We start from the raw sequence: 23,179 nt of genomic DNA on the forward strand, positions 1-23,179 counted from the left end.
TCTCATAGAAAAAAAGCAATGGAACAGCAAAAAATGGAAAGAGCGTAAGCGACGAAATGGTTTTTGTCGCGTAATTTATAAACCATAAATTCATTTCATATAAGCTATGGACAAATTAAAGTGTATGCTTGAACCAATCTATGTACAAATTTTGGAAGCTTAAATCACTCTCCTCTGTTGGCAAAATAGGAATCCCTTTTTTTACAGAGGTCTTTTTGATTGATTATTCTGTGTTATAAAAGTTGACCAATCGTGTTAAGCTATGAGTAATTCAAAGACAAAGACAAACATGATGAATACTGACAATGAACTTTAATTTCTTAGCTTTAGTCATTGCTGAGAAAAATCGATATCTCTACAGCCAAATTATCAAGGCGTCGTCTTAAAATCATTGTAATTACACTTTAAACGAACGTGATCTCGAGGGTTTAGCGAATGTGTGATACCCACACATACATACCATGACAGATAAGGGTATTATTCGTCATTTGGAAATTATGCCGCATAGTAAAGTACCGCTATACTATATAAACAGCGGGTGAAAGGCTTTAGTGCTTCAGTGCGCTGGCCGCTGTACTAAAGCAAGTAGCGTTTACATGTTTCCACTAAAGTCCTATTCCTAAGCACTTTGCAAAACATTAAGATAATGTAAATCACGGCCTTACAAATGCTGAAAATATTAAAAAAAATACTTAGATAAAAATATCATTCCTTACACACATTTTGTAATAAATTATCAGTTGAAGACACGTTGAAAATGTGTATCTTTAATATTAAGCTTAATAAGCAACAAGTATTTCAAGGTTACATATGTTATACTCGTAGACGTTTATATACGCATTTTATGTTATGTACTTTAGCAGGGTTAAATACCTACCAATTAATTAATTTTTATTTTTAGGGTTCCGTACCCAGAGGGTAAAAACGGGAGCCTATTACTGAGACTTCGATGTCTGTCCGTCTGTCTGTCTGTCTCCAGGCTGTATCTCAAGAACCGCTATAGAGCTAGACTTCTGAAATATTCACAGACTGTGTAGTTCTGGTGCCGCTATAACAACAGCTCCCATTCAAGAAACGTTATTTTTTGTCTTTTTGGCTCGTAATCCATAATGGCAACATGTAGATACTTCAAATTATTGTCACAAAACCCTCAATTATATGTGTATAATATACAGGGTGTAACAAAAACAAGTGATAATACTTTAGGGTGTGTATGTGTTCCTTATAGAGAGTTCACTGTGAAAGTAGCAGCGCTGAAAGACCAAAAATTTTTTTCACTTTTGTATGGGCAAGCGCCCGAACGTCACGAGTTTCCTCATACAAAAGTGAAAAAAAAAATTTGGTCTTTCAGCGCTGCTACTTTCACAGTGAACTCTCTATAAGGAACACATACACACCCTAAAGTATTATCACTTATTTTTGTTACACCTTGTATAATAATAAAATTAAAATAAATAATTAAGAGGGGCTTCCACACGAAAAAAACACATTATTTCTCTCTTTTTGCTGCCAGTCCGACTGGCACTTGGTAGATTTTTTTAGTTTTACAAGCTCTTTTCGGTGATTTCGAATAAAGCGCGATGCCATGATGTAAAGCCTTTTGTGATTCATTAAACATAATAAATTGTAGTTCATTTATTTATTAAATTAAACTAGATGACGCCCGCAACTCCGTTGCGCCAAAACTCGTTTATCGCGCAAAAATCGTGTATTTTTCTGGGATGAAAAGTATCCCGGGATTCAGGTTCTCTCGATGGCAAATTTCAGCAAAATCGGTTCAGCAGTTTAGGCTTTTATAATATTAGAATGGACACACTTTCGTATTTATACTATTTATAATATTAGAATAGATTTTCCGAAACTTCAGTATTCTTTTTCTCACGAAATCAGACGTACATCAGAGAGTAATACGGTAGGGTAGACTGGGTACGGTTGTGACAATTTTGGTTTGGAAGACAATAATTTTGTTAATTTTACAGCTAGCCAGGAAAATTTTGTCACAAACCATAGTTTATTTATTTGTCTACATAAAAATACTAATATATCATGCTAAAATGCGATGAATTAGTCATGGAATCAAATTTAAAAGAAAGAGGGAAATTGTCACAACCGACCACAACCCAAGGACGGTTGTGACAGTGGTTGTGGTCAGTAGTGACACCTTCAAAAAATGATTTATATGATTTTTATTTCATTAAAAATGTACCATAAAACATCATAATCTTATTCTAAACAACTTCATCTAGCGTATCAAAACATAGTCTATTTCTAAACATATTTATCGACCAAAACAACGACATCCGATTCATTTGATGAATTTCGCCGTTCTCTGTAAATAAGTCCTACATTTGACTTCTTCGTAAGTATTTTCGTATTGACTGATAATATTCTGCGCTCGTTTGGTCTTCTGCAAGCGTTTTTAGGACATCTAAGAAAAAATATAGGACAAATGTATGTCACAACCGTACCCATAAGATTTGTCACGACCGTACCCAACACAGAATTTCAATTATGAAACAAGTGCCACGAATCGGCTAAACGATTTACGTAAAAAATAATCACATCAACTTATAATAAGAAAATACACGACATAGGTTATTTGTATGCAAAAAATAGTAAACACTGAAATAAATCAAGCAAGAAAACTTACTTTTGACTGTTAAAAAGCAATAAAGGCCCCTAATAACGTTATCGTCAAGTGCTGGCGGAAGCATTGTTAGGAGAAGCATTCAGACTTGCAAGACGCGTCTTTCTCCCTTAGCACTCGTCCCCATATTCCGTATAGTTTCGCTGTTATGACGACTGTCACAACCGTTCCCTGGCACAACCGTACCCAGTCTACCCTACTCGGTCCAGAGTAAATAAAAAAACTTATGTACGGTCGTCAGACTCATCGGTCGAATACAGATCCGGCTCACCTTAAAACTTTTTCATCACAACAAAATTCAATAGTATTCAGGATCTATTTTAGAGTATCAACGATAAATAAAACATTATCAACTTGCTGGCAGTAGCTAGACTATTAGATAACTTTACTATTTTCATGTATAAAGTAAAAGTAAGAAGACATCCCTCCACTTGAGGGTCGAACATCTGCAGTCTCGCCACAAGGTCGACTTCAGTTCCTTTGTGGTGAGAGTACCGGCGCATCATCTGTCGACCTTTGAAGCGGAGGAATTCTGGCCGACTGATGTGGTCTACCGAAGGTTCCGGGGAAGACTCTGGAATGAAGTGCGCGTCACGTCGCCGATAACTCGTGATAAAGTGTAGTTATTAAGTGTACATAATTTATATGTATGTTAAGGCATTAAGGTATATATTGTATGGGCCTATGTAGCCTGATATAAATAAATAAGTAAATAAAATTCTGACTCAATCATTTAGTGTCCATTTTAATGCACTACCATTTTTTTAACCACAGTTTATATCACTGGAACTACTCAAATCCATACTTAATATTATAAATGCGAAAGTGTGTCTGTCCGTCTGTTACATCTTAACGCCCAAGCCGCTGAAGCAATTTTGTTGAAATTTGGTATGGAGATACATTGAGTCCCAGAAAAAAACATAAGATACTATTTATGCCTGAAAATGTACGGTTCCTGCCCGATAATCGAATTTTGACGCAACGTTCATTTATAACCTTGTTGGATCAGCTGTCATCTGTCAATTTCTCCTTGAACGTGGGCGGGGGCACTGCTGGTAAAGGAGAACCATAAACCTACAGTCTATGAGGAGAACTGTGAAAAATGGCGTTTTTGTATGATAACAGCGTTAGTTCCCTTTTTCGCCACGTGCATTTAAAACCTTGTCGAGCTCTATGGTTATGGTTAAATATGGCGTCTTGATGGCGTCCATTTTTAACTTTAACCAAATATTTGACATTTTGCATTGTAGTTAAAGTTACAGTCATAGCAGGCCTGTTCCACTCGACCAAAGACTTCTATAGAAGTCTTTGCACTCGACAGACTATTCTCGCGAGTGGGACATGTTAAGCATCGAACTGTAAGTAGGTACCACCCGCGGGTGGCCAATCAGTAGGGACTCACAAGCGAGCGGTGACGCACGCGCAAGATTTTTCGTCGCGTATCTACTGTTTACTGATCATAGAGGAATTTTATTCATGATACTGATTTAACCGCTGTGATAAATCTTATAAAAATGAACAATTAAAAAGGCCTATGAAATATGTATTTGAATAAGGTATTTAAATACAAAAAGTAGATAAAAACTATACAAACATAGCAAATAAACGAATTTCATACAAAGAAACACACAAACTACACAGAAATAAACACAAGTTACTATGTTTAAATTGCAAAAGTTTCCTGCACTATAATCGAATATAATAAAACTACTATAAAATATAGGTTGAATTCCTAAAATTGTATATTACTATAAAAAGGTTTGCTATTCGTACCAATAGTAATTAAAAAAGATTATTTTGTTTTCTAAAAGGCGAAAACCTTGATTTCGTCAGAAAAAGGAAAAGAAAGACAGAGAGCGGACATTTAGGTGAATATAATTGTAGGCACCTAGCACTGCGCGGTCGGAATTTGAACTTTATAGTATCGTAGCATGAGTCGTTATTTCTTTAAACGGGTTTCGCCAGTGGGAATTCTGTTGGTACTCATAATATATATTCTGTGGTTATGGTTAAAGTTAGTTGGTGCAACCCAACCTTAATAATTTCATTATTTTAGGAGTTTACTCTAAAATGGCACGCGAAAATGTGCCATTTCACGTCGCAAAGTTGTGCAATTTGTGTCTGCAGCTTTAACATTTTTTGTTTGCCCACGCCGGCTGTTTTCGAAAGATAACATAGCGATTGCAGGTCATGCTAACAAAATGTTGTTAGCTAACATTTTTACAAGTCCAAAATAAACTCGTCCGTGTTTCACGTTTAAAATGGATTTTTGTTGCACTTTTAAAATGGTGCTTGCGGATTATACATACGGGTAACTCATGTCGGTTCTGAGAATTTGGATGTAAGAATAAATTCAAAATAAAATTTTTAACTGTTAATGCTTGGCGCCACCTGATATGATTTATTTTGTATCGCTACCGCATCGCATTTTTTTTAGTTTTGTACGAAGTGACCTAACACACTATGACCGTCATACTTATTTACTATAAAGTATAAAGTATACTATAAATGCAAATGTCTGTTACCTTTTCGGACTCTTTTTCCAAAATCGCCGCCACTGTTGACACACTTTGAGGCCCAAGAAAGGACATGGAATAGTTTTTATCCGGAAGTAATCTATGGTTCAAGTTCTATAAAAACCGGTTTCGCCGCATCAAATTTGCGGGTATTTAGTACAGTTTTTAATGTAGGAAAGGTCCTTTACGCATATAACATGAGGTTCTCATAATAATCTATGCGTAAAGTGGTTTCTAAGTTTCTAAGTGGGAATGCGGGGCTGTCATTTTATCCTGTGAATGTTTGACGTGGGTATTTCTATTACTTTGAGTCCGTTCTGGAAGAAATAACATCGCGCGTGTTACGGAACATTTGTTACATCTATCTGACACAAATGGATGCTTCATGCTCTTAATTATTTGTGTTAAAACATTTAATCAAAAACTATTTTTAATTTATCGTAGAATAATATTTTCTCAATAGGTAATACTAAGCAAAGGTCGGAGAGGGCGCTACTAGTACGTACAGTAAATGATCTGACATGTTGCATACGTCAGATATGTCAGAATATTTAGAGAAACGTTGTTAAACGTTGAACAAAACTATGCTGGTGCTGCCTCACCATGGTGGAAACATGGCAGTAAGAGTATGAATGATTATAATTTCTACAAACGTTGATAAAATGTATGAAAGCAATTTAAGTAATACGTATAATGTCTCAATCAATCAATTCGTGGCAGTTACAAACGAGTGTAATTTGAAATCGACCCGACACATAAAAGGAACGGTTAAATTATTCATTCGATTTTATTCGATAAAATTATAACTGTACTGTCTTCTATTTAAGTACTATCACCATGGTCGTTAACTCTATTTGTTGCTAGGCCTCCCTATAAAAGGTTATTACAAATTTACATCTCAAATTTATGGTATTATATTTTTGATTATTATATTTTTTTCTAAGAGAAGTATAAAGGTGGCCATACACGGGACAATTATCGTAACGATTTATCTCCACGAATTTAAAATTGAACGACAAATTGTACGTGTGTGGCAATATCGCAAACGATTTTACGTTCAAAAGATCGATTGGACGATTTTCTTGTCGATCGATCGAAACCACAAATTGTCCTGTGTATGGGCATCTTAAGAAAAGTTATATCTTTCAAGTATATTTGTGTGTGTGTTCATATGCCCGTCGTCCTTCAAGTCGGACAACGTTGTACAAAAAAATGTCCGCATTTTTTAACAACGCATTTTTTTAAGTTCAATATAAGTAATAAAGAATTTGACTGATATAATGGGGGTTTGTGTAATAAAAATCATTTAATTACAATGAAGTAAGAAATATTCGTCTCTAAGTGAGACAGTAAACGAAGTAATTTTTGCTTCACTACTCTAGTCGCTTGGCATGTCATATCCTGTCCAAACCTTGCATGTCACTAACTGTTAAGGTTTTTATACGTAATCGTTGGTGTAACGGGGACCTAAAACACAGAGGTAGGTATGTGCCAAAGTGGAAAAGGAATGCCAGAAATGTTCGACTCGCCACGGCTTTGTGCGGGTAAAATTGAAGAGAAGAGGAATTTTGGGATAAACATAATTACTCGATGACGGAAGCGTTTTAGAATGTTTCGTACATATTTTATAAACCCATTATATAATATGTTGCACGAAACACTAAATATGTAAATATGCTGAATTTAAAAGGAAAATTATCACTGCTGAGAAGACTTCATAAGTTACAGAGTAATAGTCGATCGACTAAAAAAATGTATTCAGCGAAGTATAAAGGAACGTTTCGTTTAAATTCCTTTGAACGTAACTGAGATGATGTTGTTACTTGTTAGTAGTGTAAAACACGTTATAGATGTACATTCATTACCCAATACTCATACAAAAATTGTATATCAAAAACTAGCGGTACTACGGAACTCTTATTGCGCGTGGCCCGACACGCCGCACTTGGCCGGTTTTTCTTGTACCTTGATCTAGTCAGTGTTACACAAGTAGCAAAAAATATTTTATATACGTTTAACTTTTTAAGCGTCAGTTTGACATAACGTTGTTTTATAGGCCTAAACATGGAAGAAGGATAAAACATGGAAATTCTTAAAAAAGTTAAATCGTTAACTGAAAAGCTAAGCCGTGAACATCTTTCACTACCTTCATAAACATTAAAAGCAAATATGAAAAACTCATGAAAGTAAATAAAGGAGAAATATAAATTAAAGGGGTATGAAGATTTTGGCCGATCTACTGTCCGCTATTGTGCGTTCACGAATATTTTTTTCAAAAATGGATAGCTAACATCAATACAAACAAAAAATAACCTTTGACAAAAGCTGTAAGTATTTCATTTTTGAGAAAAATATTCGTGAACGCGGAAAAACATAATGGCGGGCAGTAGGTCGGCCAGGCTCCATATAAAAATCTTCATACCCCTTTGCTTCATGCTGAGTCTGAGGGTTTAAAATAGTCTATTTGACTGGATCAAACAAGGCACGAAGCTGATGTTGCATAAAATAGCATAATCGAGGCACTGAACTTTGCTTCATTGAATATAATCCGTATACAAAGTATAATATCTGCGCTCAAGATGCTCAAAACTTTTATCTTGGCTTTGGGTTGATTGGCTTTTTGAGTTTGACTTAGTTATTTCATTATTTCATCAGTTTCGTTTGATAAGTTATCTCTCAAAGTGGAAATTATTGAGTCAAACAATCGCGTCCTATTTTACAGATCTGATAAATTTTATCGTTCCCGCTCCAGATTTTAAGAGTTGTTCTGTAAAATTAAAGTCTAATATTTACAAGGGACTTACGAAAATTTGTTTTTATAAAACACCTGAAGACTTAGCCAACACGTTTTGTTTATCGCTTGTTTATAGAACCACCAATCAAAAATGTATTTAAAAATTGATGAATTATTGTTCGATAATACCATAGTGGAATAAATATATATACGAAGTCGACATTCAACTCAAGGGTTTTATGACACTATGTAGCCGTCGGGTCTATCGTGTCAATTGTCGAGTCAAACAGCTGTAATATGTCACGAAATAGCATCCACATGTCACGATATAGCTGTCATATGTCTGTCTGACACGACATTTTACACGAAAGAGATAAAAAGTGTTGGCTGCGGGACGCGGGTTCAGATCTTAGTAGGTATTAATAGTAAGTACCTACTACCATTTTTTAAACGATGCTGTACCTAAGTAACCATAAATATTTGTGAATATTTTGACGCCTAACATTCATGGGACTCATCGATATTTAAATCATTCTGGAAATTCGATTGTCGTTTAACACGCTACCTATATAAACTACACGCGCATGGTAAAAGGAGGGGAAGTAAGTTATCTTCATACAAAGGCACCGCGCGCGGCTTGTATGTGTGCGCCATAGTATCAATGCGTCGCCACACGGCACACAATAAAATCTCGGACAATATTTCGGCATAACCAGTCGGGGCTAACACTTTACGCTGCACGCTCGCGCCGCGCCGCGCCACGGCTAAACGAATCAAAAATGTCCGATCATAATCACAGGAGTAATAGATATTGCTGTGTGTTTGTGTGGCTAACATAGTGATTCCCTATACGCTTCACTTGGAGGCTTGTACCTCCGTAGTTATAAGAAGCACGTGGTTGCGGGTGCGCAGGGCGGGAGGTTCGGTAGCCTTTAAATATTATGGAAGGAGGTCACGCAATTCGTTGCTCCGTTTCAGAGTCACAAAGGAAAATATCTGATTCCCTCAACCTTGGTTCCTTACACAATTGATTCCTTATTCGCTAATTACAATGTCATTTCCAAAGTTAAGTTTGCTTGGACACGATGTAAACGACGATAATGAGTATGGTTTTTAGTTAGACTATTTATTGTTTAACCTATGTAGGTTTTTTTACACCTCAGGAAAAACTAACTTTTTATTGATTCCCTCTACATACATTTTGATGATTCCCTGGGTATTTTAAGTAGGGAATCAAAATATTTTACATTTATTTATCTAATCGGTACATATCTGTTTATTTTTATTAAAATAAATTACATTATCTTCATATACTGATACAAATAAATGACACCAATAAGTAAAATATATAAATTTTTTTTCTTAAAGTCAAAATATTTCAAATAAATTCATTTTCCATTCATTGTAGTTGGTTTTAACGAATAAGTTTAGTTTGTAGACAATTTTATACATGTTTATATTTAAATTTAACATGTTTATTTAGCTGAAAAAGCTATTTTCTATTAGCTTTGTTGATTCCCTAGGTTAGAAAAATTTAAATCAAAATATCTTCTAAAATTGTGAAGTGAAAAAGGGCCCAAATAGATAATTATTTTTGTATTTTACTTAAGAATAATACGCGATTATTGATTTTAAAAAATATGCAGAAATAAAAATGTACGAGGGAATCAACTAAATAATCCAAAGCCGGAGAAATGCCCTGCGTAAGGTATCGATTTGATTTTTTGTGAACTGGCAGTGGGAAGCAACTGTCATACACACAGATGGTCATACATAAGTGTCCGGCAGTGGAAGACGAGATTCATTTAGTCATCTTTTTTTATGTAATAAGGGGGCAAACGAGCAAGCGGGTCACCTGATGGAAAGCAACTTCCGTCGCCCATGGACACTCGCAGCATCAAAAGAGCTGCAGGTGCGTTGCCAGCATTTTAAGAGGGAATAGGGTAATAGGGGAGGGTAGGGAAGGGACTAGGGGAGGGTAGGGAAGGGAATAGGGGAGGGTAGGGAAGGAAATAGGGGAGGGTGGGTAGGGAACGAAAAAGGGTAGGGAATTGGGCCTCCGGCCTCGAAGAAAATAAGATAAAATCATTGAGCTTTATACTTAATTTAAGGTTAGGCATTTCTTCAGAACTGGGCACCCCCTTAAGTAACCACAGCCCGAAACTCCATGTTTTTCTTTCCGTTCTCAATTCAATTCAAGTTCTCTTCGAGTATAATAGGGTCATATACGAGTACTTACAAGAAAACTTTTAACTTTTATAAAATGATGAAAGTCTAACTGTTGCTGGCTCTTGGGTTATCAATCATGATCCATCTTCGAAACAATTCACTTAGTACATTTATCTTTATATATAAAACTCAAAGGTGACTGACTGACATGGTGATCTATCAACGCACAGCCCAAACCACTGGACGGATCAGGCTGAAATTTTGCATGCAGGTAGATGTTATGACGTAGGCATCCGCTAAAAAAGGATTTTGATCAATTTCAACCCCAAGGGGTTAAAATAGGGGATGAAAGTTTGTATATAATAATACTTCTTAACGCGAGCGAAGCCAAAAGCTCGTTTCAGTATAAAATTCGCAATAGAACTTGTTGATAAATATTTTGTTTTCAACTTATACGGTGACATTTGGACGCTGTCCAAGTCAAGCACGATACGTGGCGAATTCGAATGAAAGTTTTATACCGGGTCGGAATCGATCGACCTTGGGACAATTTTAAACATCCAATTAAATCCAGTATCAAGGTTTCGAATAGAAAAAGTGGCCGTCCATACTATTTAATATCATAAAGCGGAAGAGTTTGTTTGTTTGTTTGAACGCGCTAATCTCAGGAACTATTGGTCCGATTTGAAAATTTTTTTCAGTGTTAGAGAGCTCATTTATCGAGGAAGGCTATAGGGTGTATTTTATCACGCTCAGACTAATAGAAGGAAAGAAATAGAGGAAAATGTGGAAAAAACGGGGGAAATTATTTGAAAGGGCTTATCTCACGACCTACTGGAGCAATTTTTATGTTATTTTTCACAGATAAGAAGTAGACTACGTGAAGGAGCTCACAGGCTATATTTCGTGGACTAATTTGTCTGTGAAACATCTAATTTACGCGGGCGAAGCCGCGCGGAACATCTAGTTACATTATAATTATTTGTTATTCGTCGTTTTTCACCATCATTATTCGTCGTTTGTTATACAGGCTGTAACAAAACTAAGTGATAATGCTTGAGAGTGTGTATGAGTCCCCTATACAGAGTAAAAAGTAGCAGCGCTGGAAGAGTATTTTTTTGTGATCAATATGGGCAAGCTCCCCAATGTCATGATTTTTTCCATACAATAGTAAAAAAAAAGTTACACTTTCAGCGCTGCTTATACATTCACAGTGAACTCTATTTATGGGACACATACACACCCTAAAGTATTATCACTTAGTTTTGTTACACCCTGTATAACACACGACGAATAACAAATAAGAACAATTTATTATGTAATGATAGTAGACGGATACTTTCTCAATCCAAAACGAATTCCGAACAAACATGAGAACATAATATAACTATGTATGCATTTTTGAAAGTCACATATTTTGTTCAGACGCTGGAATAGAGTAACATTATACAAGGTGTAACAAAACTAAGTGATAATACTTTATGGTTTACACCTTGTATACGAAAATTGAGCCGTTCTGGAACTATCACATACATACGGGTATAATTGATAACCTCATTTTTTTAATTCGGTTAAAATTCCACTTACGAGTTCAATAGGAAACAAAGATTATTAGCATACAACATAATTTCACGCGGGCTAAGCCGCGGCCAAGAGCTAATCCAAGCTTACATACTAATATAATCCCGTTCGGTACGGTTCCCGCGGGATAAACGAAATTTGGCGCCATCGTCATCTAGTGTTTAATATAAGACAAAATATTATACAGTACGTGCTTGGACCTACATGGCGTGGCTCATATATATTCCAGCTCAATATACCACTCTCCATGGGCGTACCGCAGCTGCCCCCCCCCCCCCCCCTGGATCATGTTGACGTCCCTACTAAGTATATTATCTAGTACTTTTATCTATAAAAATTAAAAATCAAGAAAACGATTTTTTGCCATTTGCTTGCAATACAATATTTTTACAACTAAAAATTATTAATTTTTTATTCTTTATAAACACCTAGCTTATGAAAAATTTGATTTGCCCCCCTCTGGCCCAGAACTTGGGTTATTTGCCCCCCCCCTGGCACCAGATACTTGGGTAATTTGGTCGGGTTACATGAAGTCAATGTTAAAAGAATGTTGTGGCGCGTGACCAGAATTAAAAATTCTTTGCAGATCTCTACAAAGCATAATTTTAGCGCATGAATGAAATTGTCCACGGGATGCTGAGATAGCTGACACTAAAAATATCATTCAGCTTTTTTATACTATAAAGTTAATATACCTAGCGGAATAGAGGAACAATCTCGAGCTGTCAAACGAAACCGAAATTGGTTTTCATCTGTGTGAAAAAATATGTGTACGTATACACTTACACAACCATGATTGAACATGAATTCTATGAGATTAAATTGTCAACGTGCGGCACGTGCCGACTGGACGTCAAAAAAAGAGTGCTGCTGTCTTGTATCACACGTCTCTTTTTACCACGCAATGTTACTGATAGTGACATCTCTCTTGCTCAGGCCTTTGTTTCTCTATTCCGCTAGGTATATTAACTTTATGATTTATACCGACCAGATACAAAATGACACTCACCTCCTGTCAACATCTACCAAGAAGGTAGACGTTGACAGGTGAGTGTTGAAGTATTTTCTCTCAAGTGGCATTCATAAGACGTCATGACTCATGAGTCATGACTCATGACGTTTGCTGTTTCAGTGTTGTCCACAACATTATTGCATATGCATTGAATGATACGTTGACGTAACCAAACGTAACCACCATATAACTACTTATTATAAATTTGGCTAAATGGCCTTATATTAATTACTTTGGGACTTCTTTTAAGCGGTCTTTCCACCAATGCACAACATAAGATTGTAAAATTAACTCCATTTCAGTCTACAAAATATACGTTATTTTGTAGAGTCTGCCTTGTGTTCATGAATAAATTTCTTCGACGGTACAATACACGAGGATTACAGAGCAAATGCTCATAAATACCTAACGAGCGACAACCAAATATTATAATGAGGGACATGTTTCAAATCGAGGGCAAATTTAATTAGGATGGGACAATGTATATTTTGAAATACAAAATTAATTCATACTAATATGAAAACAGTGTGTCTGTTTGTTTACGCTTAAACTGAAAATATAATCCTATGTTCTTTTCCGGGACTCAAGGTGTAGCTACATAACATGCATTTGTTGAAATTCAACAAAACAGGTTAAGCGGTTTAGGTTAACAGACAGAAACACTCTTTTCGTCTAAACCAACTAGCAACAGACTAGTTTAAAAAGCCACGATTAAACTACCATGGTCTTAACCAGAACAGCTTAGACTTTTCGAAAAAAAAACCCTTTTCGCATTTACGACATAATATTATACGCATTTCACATAGACAGGCGGACAGACAGACAGACACATTTTCGCATTTACGACATATTATTAAACGCATTTCGCATAGACAGACAGATACGCATTCGCATTTATAATATTATTAGTATGGATTTCACGAGATGTCAAGTTCATCTTCCGCTTTCAAGCAACAATGAAGGTAGATAATTTGCGGCTTCCAGCCGTTGTTGGTTGAGCGCTGGCTCATCCTTTGATCCTCCATTGTACATGCAAAGTGTACAAAGGGTACGTTATGCCTCGATTACACTCATAAAATATTCAGTTTCAAGCATCTTTTACATACAATTTTCAGTTTGTAGCATCTTTTTATACAAATTTCGATTTCAAGCACGTTTTTTAAGTAGGATCATCTTATACATAATAAAAAGGAGGTCAAGACATATTTTATTATAAAAAAAAGGTTGAAAAACACTGCCGTAATGTATGTATATGTATATCTATATATTAATACGTGAGCCAAAAACTTTGTATCCCTTTTGACGAAAAATGGGGAAATGTAGGTGAATGAAATTTTGCACAGTTATAGTTTATAATATGGTGAAGGAGTGCATCGGGCTAATATTATTTTAATAAAACATTACACACCCTACAACCTACAACTCACACATTAGGAAAAATGACAGATTTTTGAGTGACATACGAATTATACTCTTTTATTTATGATTGAAGTCTGTTGAGAACAAGGTGACAAATTGAAAATGGATTATAGTTTTTTTTATTGAATCTTAGATGCTATTAGACAATGCTTACACTGCCAGTCTGAGACTAGCTGAGTCCCAGAGACAAGAGTTGAAAAAAGATAAAGTCAATATTTTTTACAAAATATAGGTAGTAGTCCTAATAATCCTAATAATAAATCTAAGGTCGAGTTTCGACCATTTGGCGATGTCTAGTAATAATAAATATTGGGTTATATTGGGCTTATGTAATATTCTTAGAAAGATTCAGCGGGAATCATTAAAACAAATACACATTTGCCATACGGCCTTTTATTATCTTACAACTAATAACAATCTAAACGAAAACTAATGCTCTAAAACTAAACTAACAAATTAATAAATTAATCAAATATTTATCAAGCAACAAAATAACACAAATTAACAAGATGGCTACTAATTTAGGAATTGACTACTCAATCGGGCAGAGTTTCCCCTTACCAAAGCGCCTTACCGAAAAAGAGGGAGTTAAATGATCATGCAACGACTTATATAGGCGCTTTTCCCCACAGTGTTGTCATCAGTAAATTGGTGTTGCCATCCTTGCTGCAGGGTGGCCACTATGCTAACAATATTATATATTGGGCTTGGGTGCCCTGTATAATTGATACGGTTTATACAAAGACCGCCTACATAATATTATATGGTACCTATTCCTTCCTATCCTTCTTCAAAACAGAAACTATGTTTAATTACCTCTAATACGTTTGAAAGGTTTTAAAAATATACTGCTCCATATCGAGCAGAATATTTTGTGATGAATGTCGGTAAAATAAGTTACAGTTTCAGTGCTGCTACTTTCACAGTAAGCCCTATATAGGTGACTCATACCCACTCTAAAATATTATCACTTTGTTATTGTGTATGAAAAACGTCAAAACAATTGTTACAACACACATAAAATATACGTCTAATAAATCTAATAAAGGCACTACGTTCAGCAGTGGATGTCAATAGGCTGATGATAATGACGATGATGATGATGATGATGATTAAATCTAATAACCTTTCCTTTTCCAACTTTCTTTTTCCACTCAGATACACTTTGAGTTTGTAAAAAGTATGTAGACTAAGACTTTTTTTTTTATGAAATAAGAGGGCATTTTATGTGTACGATGTACATTTTACCGAGAAACAAAGCATAAGTTTGCAGCGAGTTTTGTTGTCTTAATTTTATTTATTGTATAAAGCAAGGCGGTTCGTTACCTCCCGTATATATACGAACAGATACAAGGTAAACTTTAGAACCTGGGCCTTACTCCGAATCAGATCGTTTTCGAGTTTTCTCCCTGAGAGCGACCTCAGACTTACAATTTCAAGTTGGCCAACTAAATTGCATAGTATACCAATAGCTATAGCGACTTAAGAGAGCTCGCACATTTTTCCAACTAAATTGTACAACTAATTAATTGGACACCAATCGTTTAAGAACCGCAATTCCTTTCTGATTACCCATAATTAAAAAGTTGTCCAATTAAAGTGTGATATTTAGTTGTACGATAGTCGGCCAACTTGAAATTGTATATTCTGCAATCTGCGGTGACTCTTATTCCCGATGTTTATGGTGAATGCTTTTGGTTTCTGAAAAGTTGTATGATAATTGAAAAGCTTAAATAAATTAACATGACTGTATCCCCTTATTATTCTTTGTTTAGTACGTTAGAAATGTTGATTGAAAGACAAGGACGAGACGCTTTATATGTATAAGTTGTATCACTAACCTAACCTATCCCATGCAGGGTGTAGGTACGTTTATGCGCTGCCATACAATTTTATTCAAAAATGATTTAGCATATTTCTGACGTTTTGAACAAGTTATTAAAAAAGTTGCTTTTGTATCATCATCCCGCGGAGTTCGAATTACTTAAATTATAAAGTTTATATGAAAAGGGAACTCCTAACTCACAGACAGTTTATAATTTTGCTTGTTTTAATATGAAGATTAATGTACCCATTAATGTTTTCCATTTTTTGTATTAAATTATGGTGAATTGCAGAACTTACGCAGTCTCGAATCTGAATAAAATATATTCACCCTTTAATTATAGAACAGATAATGTTAAATTTATTTTTAAACTAAAGTTGTAATTTGTAAGGACTAAGGAATATGGTTCTGTTTATAGATTTTTATATTATATTATTCAGTTAAGTTCAGTTATATAAGGGCTATAGCCCGCAATTTTACTTTCAAAGTATTATAACTTTACTAGTTACACGTAGGTCGTTTGTAGAAGCCCTAATAGAAAGTCTAACAGTAGTAGAACTTGCATTAAATCGTATTTAAAACAAAACGCGTTAGAGATTACAAACAACTTAAGAACTATTTTGTTATTGAGCTTTCAGAATATAAATTATGCTTATTTAGATTTTCGGACATGTTTTTGCTTTCTTATGATTAAACTTTCCTCAGTTATTATGGTAAGCATATTATCATCGAAATAGAATACAGTGTAGAGATATTATTATAATATAATAATATCTATGGACGCTTCACACCACGTCAGTCTGGCCCTGTGGTAAGTACCTGAAGGACTTGTGTTACGGGTACCAGACAACGGAAATATATTTAATACTTTTATACTATACATATTATATATTTTAATTTTTTTATTATATGATACATATATTTAATACACATCCAAGACCCCAGGAACTATAAAAACTTTTTGTTCCGTCGGCGGGATTCGAACCTGCGACCCCCGGCTTGAGCTACCACTAGCCCCCCAACTGAGTCGCACTGAGGTCGTCATTATTATATTAAATGTCTTATATATAAATATACCTTTCGACGCTTTAATATTCATCGCCTGTGTTGGTCCATTATGAGCCGATGTGTATGTAGTCTGCATCATTTGAAAATAAAATGCAATTTGTTTTACGTCGTACACTTCGTAAACAGAAATATTAAACGCCGTTGTTTACAACCTTCAGACTCGAGATGAGAAATCCTTTGAGAACACTTACATAATGTAGTCTTTCCCTATCTTGTTGCATTTAGTATCTCTTTAATTTTCTATTTTATAAACAAACAAATTGTGTTCTCATGAAATGATTTTTTTTCCTCTGAGACTACCAAACACGGGCATTTTCTTTGATATAATTTTAAACTGTTAGTTTTTTTTTATTGTACAACGTATAAGTATATTTATAAATAGGTAAACAAAGTTAACACTTTAAGAACGTCTACATGAGGCCTAACACCGGTTCGGGAACTAACCCGGCAAGAAGAACCGGCATAAGAAACTCGCACGGGGCCATTTTTTACTAAAAAGATGGAAAACTACAATTTTCTTTATTTTAATTAACTTTGTTTACGATGTAACTTTTTTAATAAAACAGACAAAGAAAAACTGTCCTTGTATTGGCGAATGCGACGCGCTCGATATTTATCGCAATATTTGGATATTTGGATCATATTATGCCAGTATCACGATATTTTTCGAGTGTACAGTACTGTGTAATACATATTATTATATAATTTTTCACGTGATTTGTATTTATTAGGTGAATATTAATTCGGTCAAGATCATGATATATATCGAGCAACTAGCATTTAATGTGTAAACAATAAACATTATGTTACTAAGGGGAGAAAAGAATATTTTCTTCCTACGCTACTATAAATTGAGCTACTTATATAGGGTGCTATTTATAAAGGGTGAGAAACTGGACAGCAAATGTTTATGTTGCTTCAATTAATCCTTGTGGACTAAGGGATCTATTATTTTGGCTTCCATTCACTGGAAAATTACGATATAGTACCTGCAAGTTCTGATGGAAACTAAAGCGTTTGCTCATGGACTGTATATTAAAATATTAAAATCTTTCTATTAAATTAACTAAGGATATTTTAAGCATTTATTCTCGTATAAGAGCATTCAAGTAAAAACATATTTTTATACCAAATCTATACATATAAATAAAATTGGAGTGTCTGTTTGTAATATTGAAAGAACCGTTTTTTACTAAATGCATATGAATATTTAAAACAATTTTTTTTACATTTTTTGTCTGTATGTCTGTCTGTCTGTCTGTTTGTTCCGGCTAATATCTGAAATGGCTGGAGCGATTTTGACGGGACTTTTTTAGGCACATAGCTGATGTAGTAAGGAATAACTTGGGCTTTTTTAACCGACTTCCGAAAAGGAGGAGGATATATTTCACTTTTTCTATAAAGAAACTTTTAAAAGGGGATTTTTTTCTCTTCTTTATTATCTTTGTTATCACATTTTGCTGACGCGGATGAAGTCGCGGGCAACAGCTAGTATAATTAAAAACGCGCTCATGTGAATACAATAATTATATTGTTTGTTTTGCGAGTTGTAATAAAATAATTTTTAAACTCAAATATATACATAACTGACAGATCATAATTCATTTATATCTAAAATATTTTAATTCAATTTTATCCAACCTCACATAACAATAATAATACTACAATAACTGCTTGGTATAAAACATTATTTATTTTATATCATTTAAAACCAGGATGTCCTGCAACTAAGCAATTACAACGGCTAGTGGTTTTCGTAAAAAAACTTAGATGAGACTCAGCGGGAAGGAAGAGAGCATGTGACCTACATCCCACGAGAAAATTCCCACTTAATTTCAACTGACTGACGTGCAAATAAATAGGGAATTATACAGGCTGTGAGAAAAGTAATGTGTATATTATGTTCCTTGTATAGAGTTTACTTTTTACTTACTTCTTTTTAATGTGAAAATAGATGAAAAAAATACGAAGATAATTCGCCAAATTCGTCGTTTATCGCGCCGGAACCGTGCATTTTTCTGGGATAAAAATTATAACCCTATGTCGTTTCCCGGAACTCAAAGTGTCTCAAACCAAATTTCATCGCTTTGAGCGTAAGTGTCTAAACGCGGCTGAAGTTCGGCTTGATTCCGTCTGCAATGTATTTTAAATAACCGATGACACACCATGCCGAAATTCCGTCGCGTCATTTTGTATGCGTTTGACATTGCTGACGTAATCATGCGCAATTTCCGCCGCGGAACTTCGGCATGGTGTGTTTAGACACTAAAGAGGTAACAGATATAATATAATATATAGACACACTTGCGCATTTGTAATATTTGAATAGATTTAGGTTCATAAATGTTCAAATAAAGAAAACTAAATGAGTTACTGAATGCAAAAGATGATTGTAATACTAGTAGATTTTTAATAATAAACCTGACATATGAAATAAGACAGCGACTTAAAAATTACATAGAAAAGATACGCGGAGCGAAATAGAGAGGACCTGTCCTCTCTTTTCCGCTCCACGGTCTCTTTCTGCGAGATAACATATTCGCAGAAAGAGACCACCACTTTCACAGTGAACTCTCTACAAGGAACACGTACACACCCTAAAGTATTATCACTTAGTTTTGTTACACCTTGTAAATCTACTGAGCTGACCATAATATTATGACGTTGCATACAACTTACTACATTAGTTATGTCCAAACTGTGCACTTTTATCTTCAATTTTCGTCATCAACTTTCATATTGGCGTATTCAATAATTGAATGCGTCAAGAAACGCAACGCCAATATTGTCATTTTTGAAGTTTTGGATACGGTCAGAGGGCATGCGTCGCGGGCATACCTCACGTTCGCTGTTGACTGCGCTATAACGCATGCCCTTGACGAACAGAAAAAGGCATAATGTGAACAAAGCTATTAATCTGTCACAACTTGCGACACTGTCGCTAGCCACTCGCTTCGGATACAACGAATGACACAAGTTTAAATTGTTAGCCACGTGTGCACTCGGAGCGTCTCTTTCATTTCCTTTTATCAAAGGTTAGCAAACAATCTGACACGAGAATATTTGCTCGCTAGATCCCAGTTTTATATAATTAAAATGAGTTAAAGAGGTTGGCGGGAATTGCATTCTCTAGTTTGAAACCAGAAAGCCCTTTGCTTTGATCTAAATCTCAGTGTCATTCTTTATGAGCTACCTGCTACGTCGCATGTTTTGTAATTAAATACTGCAATAAAAAAACTTGAGAGGTGTCAAGGGACACCCGAATGGAACGAAGTTATTTCTTATATTAAAAAAAACCTGTATACATAATATTATACACTCAAAATAATTATAAAAAACGCCATCTATTGACGCCCAGTAATACTGACAACGCGTCGCTGTTTATTCTCAAAAACGCCATCTAGTTGACGCACAGGAATACTATCAACGCCCTACCTACCTACCTACATAGTAGGGGCAGACCCCTACTATGTAGGTCCTAATAAAAAAGCGTCGAGGTCAAATATCGTTCTGTCTAGCCTCCTTTCGCAACGCCGAACGCGCCATAAGGAAATTCGTTCCAACAAATTTATCAAATGAAAGAAGTAGTATTAAAATGTTGACTATTTTAATTATTGATAAGATAATTTAAACCTTTATACCTCTATAATATTCAAAACCGGGTAAATAGTTTGGAGGTTACGATAGAACAAAAATGACGTACAAAAATACTTTTTAGTATAGCCATTAGCCACAATGATTGCCATGCGTGGGCTTTGCCGTAACTCCGGTAAACTACATAATTATTCGTCTTTGTTCTTCTTACACATAATTTGAGGTGAATGTTACCCACAATAAGAACAGAATGTTGTACATTTCAAGAATATTTACTGCTATATTTTTTAATACTTTGTGGTCTATTCTATTATCTACGATTTTTATGTATTTTGCCACAAGTATATATTCTGGTATATCTGTGGCAAAATACATCAAAACCAGTTCTGTAAATCGTGAGATTTGTGCATTCAAACTTTTAAAAAAATTAATAGAAGTATAGATTGTTACTATACAGAATATCCTGCATCTCTAGTCTTATCACACGAGGATTAGCGAAACAAATAGTCACAGACTATCGCACTATACTGGGTAAGTGAGACAAACGGACAAGCTGCTCTGGCGTCGAGCCAAAGTACGTCAGATAAACAGGATTAGGACTGTCCTTGCATTTTATAGGGCAAATGGGCCTTATGGGATTTAAAGGGTAAGGACGTAGGTCGTTGACATGTCATTTTGGTCCGGTAAAGCTGGATAACCTCGATGTGAAAACAGATTCGTACATTCCCGAGAATTCTAAATATTTTGTGGGGGAATTAAAACACACATAATTATGTGAAAAGTATGGCGTGAAAATTTTTGACGTTAAACTCGAGTGAGGATTTATTATGTTATCGGACATTCGCAAGACAAAGGTGCATCTAAGACCGTTGGAGCGACATGAGACCTCTCCCAGGGTCTAATATGTTTTTTTTTAATGAAATAAGGGGGGGGGGGGGGCAATCGAGCAAACGGGTCACCTGATGGAAAGCAACTTCCGTCGCCCATAGACACTCGCAGTATCAGAAGAGCTGCAGGTGCGTTGTCGGCCTTTTAAGAGGGAATAGGATAATAGAGGAGGGTAGGGAAGGGAAAAGGGTAGGGGATTGGGCCGCCGGTAAACTCACTCACTCGGCGAAATACAGCGCGCTGTTTCACGCCGGTTTTCTGTGAGCCCGTGGTATTTCTCCGGCCGAGCCGAAGCATGTCTCTCCCACGTCAAAATCTCTGTACCTCTTTATCTCCTGTAATCGTATGATGAAACTACATGCCTGTAATGCTGTTTCATTTTCAAGTCTGCCAGCAATCTTCTTTTCGACATATTATCGTACCCGTAATTCAAGATTTTTGAAAGTTACGCAAGTAGCGAATCAAAGAAGTGTGTAGACATGATGTTGATAATATATCACACACTACATAATATATTAAAATCCACAAAGTTCAGTGTACCGTGGCAGGCCGTTAAACTTGAGAGATTTACGACACTATCATAACGCCCGTGATTTACAGCCTTAAGGTTATAGGGCGGGGAGATACAAAGGACTATTCTTCAAGGGTGCGTAGTGGGGCATCATCATCATCGTCATCATTATCATCATCCTTTTTTGTTTGATGTGGCAACCCTTTATCGGTGCCTCGGGTTGGAGATGTGCCTCAGTTAGCTGAATTTCCCGGGGGGTATGTGGAACTAGTTGGTGAGAAGCATCAAACTACCCACTAAAACACCTGCGATTTGCCATCAGACGTATACGGAGGAATATCCTGGATCTGTCAAGCACAGGACTCCCTCCACATCAGCATCATCTTACCGATAAACGTATCTGGCCCAATGAACGACAACCATTCCAATCTTGGGCAGCTCTTATTCTCTGTCACCTCCAAATCGTTGCTCCTTCGAGCTGCAGTGCGTCTAATATACAAAGGACTATTCCTCAAGGGTGGATAGTAGAGTATCATTATTGTTACGGTACACGGTATACGGACATGTGGTGCCATCTAGCGGGAAACCAGCGAAACTGATCAGGGGACACACTACACATAAATCCCCTACTCGAAACTAGATGGCGCTAGGTGGTACATGCTCGAGCCTCCTAGAAAGTTCCCATACTTGTTTACTTATTTACGTGAATCGGGAACTTTCTGGAATTCGTCTCGCTATATAAAAAGCCGCAGGTAGACGGCCCGGCAGTTCAGTTCGATCTGAGCGATCTTCGAGACGATTTCGGAGTGAATACAAGTGATCAATAGTGAGTGAACCAGTGAAACCTGCGACTTGGCTACGACCTAGGGCAGTGATAGTGCTTAGTGATTGGACCTAGTGATTAGTGTTTGGACTTAGTGCTAAGAGTTGTGACCTAGTGTGTGCTGTGACCTAGACTTAGTGAATAAAGTCTTCAAGAGAGTCAGCAGGTCTTTGTCTCCAAATCCTTCGAACCCTACTACGTAACATTATTATAATCCTATCACCGATAAACATAGCTGTTCTCCTCCAACGAGCACCAATCATCCCGATCTTGCGCAGCTCTCATTATCTGTCTGCCTTCTTCAATTCGTTGGTCCAACGTGCTGAGTTGCAGTGCATCCTATGCTTGCACAAGGACGCGATAGAACCTCGGCAGTATTGAGTGACCGAAAG

At 36.0% G+C, this 23,179-nt stretch overlaps 1 long non-coding RNA gene across 1 annotated transcript; it reads left to right on the top strand.

The window, feature by feature from the left end:
- The first annotated feature begins 500 nt into the window (after positions 1–500).
- Positions 501–15,644, top strand: LOC121729612. Its single transcript, XR_006035985.1, has 3 exons — positions 501–512; positions 9,544–9,553; positions 15,568–15,644. It is a non-coding gene; the product is annotated as an uncharacterized LOC121729612 (long non-coding RNA).
- The last annotated feature ends 7,535 nt before the right edge of the window (positions 15,645–23,179 follow it).

The sequence above is a fragment of the Aricia agestis genome, chromosome 8 (assembly GCF_905147365.1).
Source record: "Aricia agestis chromosome 8, ilAriAges1.1, whole genome shotgun sequence".
In the NCBI taxonomy this organism is placed as follows: domain Eukaryota; kingdom Metazoa; phylum Arthropoda; class Insecta; order Lepidoptera; family Lycaenidae; genus Aricia; species Aricia agestis.